The 2,500-nt window shown below is 52.4% G+C and overlaps 1 protein-coding gene across 1 annotated transcript in view; it reads right to left on the bottom strand.

The window, feature by feature from the left end:
- Window positions 1-888: 888 nt before the first annotated feature.
- Window positions 889-2,500, bottom strand: part of fndc5b (fibronectin type III domain containing 5b) — a 22,354-nt gene continuing 20,742 nt past the window's right edge. Inside the window, exon 5 of the mRNA XM_046327428.1 lies at window positions 889-2,500. This exon is cut by the window's right edge and continues 1,024 nt beyond it. The gene's annotated coding sequence lies outside the window, so the exon portion shown is untranslated.

A 2,500-nucleotide genomic window follows, 5' to 3' on the forward strand; every position in this document is an offset into this window, starting at 1 on the left:
TAATGGATAGGGGTGTAGGGAATAGTGTGTAGAGGGTAGGGGATAGGGGCGTAGGGGGTAGGGGATAGGGGTGTAGAGGATAGGGTGTAGAGGATTGGGGTGTAAGGGATAGGGGTGTAGAGGATAGGGTGTAGAGGATTGGGTGTAATGGATAGGGGTGTAGAGGGTAGGGTGTAGGGGTGTAGAGGATTGGGGTGTAATGGATAGGGGTGTAGGGAATAGTGTGTAGAGGTTAGGGAATAGGGTGTAGAGGGTAGGGGATAGGGGTGTAGAGGGTAGCGGATAGGGGTGTAGGGGGTAGGGAATAGGGTGTAGAGGGTAGGGGATAGGGGTGTAGGGGGTAGGGAATAGGGTGTAGAGGGTAGGGTGTAGAGGATTGAGGTGTAAGGGATAGGGGTAGGGAATAGTGTGTAGAGGGTAGGGGATAGGGGTAGGGAATAGGGTGTAGAGGGTAGGGGATAGGGGTGTAGGGGGTAGGGAATAGGGTGTAGAGGGTAGCGGATAGGGGTGTAGGGGGTAGGGGATAGGGGTGTAGGGGATAGGGGTGTAGAGGGTAGAGGGTAGGGTGTAGGGGGTAGGGAATAGGGTGTAGAGGGTAGGGGATAGGGGTGTAGAGGGTAGCGGATAGGGGTGTAGGGGGTAGGGGATAGGGGTGTAGAGGGTAGGGGATAGGGGTGTAGAGGGTAGCGGATAGGGGTGTAGAGGGTAGCTGATAGGGGTGTAGAGGGTAGGGGATAGGGGTGTAGGGGGTAGGGGATAGGGGTGTAGTGGGTAGCGGATAGGGGTGTAGCGGGTAGGGAATAGGGGTGTAGAGGGTAGCGGATAGGGGTGTAGGGGGAAGAGGGTAGGGTGTAGGGGGTAGGGAATAGGGTGTAGAGGGTAGGGGATAGGGTGTAGGGGATAGGGGGCCATCTTCTCCAGCTAGTCTTCTCTCTGACCCTGCTATATGCTGTCATAAAAACTGTGTCAGATTTGGTCCTTCAGATTGGATACTGTAGGAGGACAACTAACAAGGGCAACAAGGTTTCAGCCCAGGAAGAGAGACAGACGGAGGGGAAGTCACCTTCCTTATGAGGCTAGGGTTTAGGAGGGGAAGTCACCTTCCTTATGAGGCTAGGGTTTAGGAGGGGAAGTCACCTTCCTTATGAGGCTAGGGTTTAGGAGGGGAAGTCACCTTCCTTATGAGGCTAGGGTTTAGGAGGGGAAGTCACCTTCCTTATGAGGCTAGGGTTTAGGAGGGGAAGTCACCTTCCTTATGAGGCTAGGGTTTAGGAGGGGAAGTCACCTTCCTTATGAGGCTAGGGTTTAGGAGGGGAAGTCATGTTCCTTATGAGGCTAGGGTTTAGGAGGGGAAGTCACCTTCCTTATGAGGCTAGGGTTTAGGAGGGGAAGTCACCTTCCTTATGAGGCTAGGGTTTAGGAGGGGAAGTCATGTTCCTTATGAGTCAGAGACTAGGGTTTAGGAGGGGAAGTCATGTTCCTTATGAGTCAGAGGCTAGGGTTTAGGAGGGGAAGTCATGTTCGTTATGAGTCAGAGGCTAGGGTTTAGGAGGGGAAGTCATGTTCCTTACGAGTCAGAGGCTAGGGTTTAGGAGGGGAAGTCATGTTCCTTACGAGTCAGAGGCTAGGGTTTAGGAGGGGAAGTCATGTTCCTTATGAGTCAGAGGCTAGGGTTTAGGAGAGGAAGTCATGTTCCTTACGAGTCAGAGGCTAGGGTTTAGGAGGGGAAGTCATGTTCCTTACGAGTCAGAGGCTAGGGTTTAGGAGAGGAAGTCATGTTCCTTATGAGTCAGAGGCTAGGGTTTAGGAGAGGAAGTCATGTTCCTTACGAGTCAGAGGCTAGGGTTTAGGAGGGGAAGTCACCTTCCTTATGAGGCTTGGGTTTAGGAGGGGAAGTCATGTTCCTTATGAGTCAGAGGCTAGGGTTTAGGAGGGGAAGTCATGTTCCTTATGAGGCTAGGGTTTAGGAGGGGAAGTCACCTTCCTTATGAGGCTAGGGTTTAGGAGGGGAAGTCACCTTCCTTATGAGGCTAGGGTTTAGGAGGGGAAGTCACCTTCCTTATGAGGCTAGGGTTTAGGAGGGGAAGTCACCTTCCTTATGAGGCTAGGGTTTAGGAGGGGAAGTCACCTTCCTTATGAGGCTAGGGTTTAGGAGGGGAAGTCACCTTCCTTATGAGGCTAGGGTTTAGGAGGGGAAGTCATGTTCCTTATGAGTCAGAGGCTAGGGTTTAGGAGGGGAAGTCACCTTCCTTATGAGGCTAGGGTTTAGGAGGGGAAGTCACCTTCCTTATGAGGCTAGGGTTTAGGAGGGGCTCTAAAACAATGTCATATTCCTGTCCAAAATAGGACTTAATGATGGGGGAGGTAGAGAGTGTAGAGACAGTGATCTGGCGAGGGAGGGAGACAGAGAGTGTAGAGACAGTGATCTGGCGATGGAGGGAGACAGAGTATAGAGACAGTGATCTGGCGAGGGAGGGAGACAGAGAGTGTAGAGACAGTG

The sequence above is a fragment of the Oncorhynchus gorbuscha genome, linkage group LG24 (genome assembly GCF_021184085.1).
Source record: "Oncorhynchus gorbuscha isolate QuinsamMale2020 ecotype Even-year linkage group LG24, OgorEven_v1.0, whole genome shotgun sequence".
Taxonomy (NCBI): domain Eukaryota; kingdom Metazoa; phylum Chordata; class Actinopteri; order Salmoniformes; family Salmonidae; genus Oncorhynchus; species Oncorhynchus gorbuscha.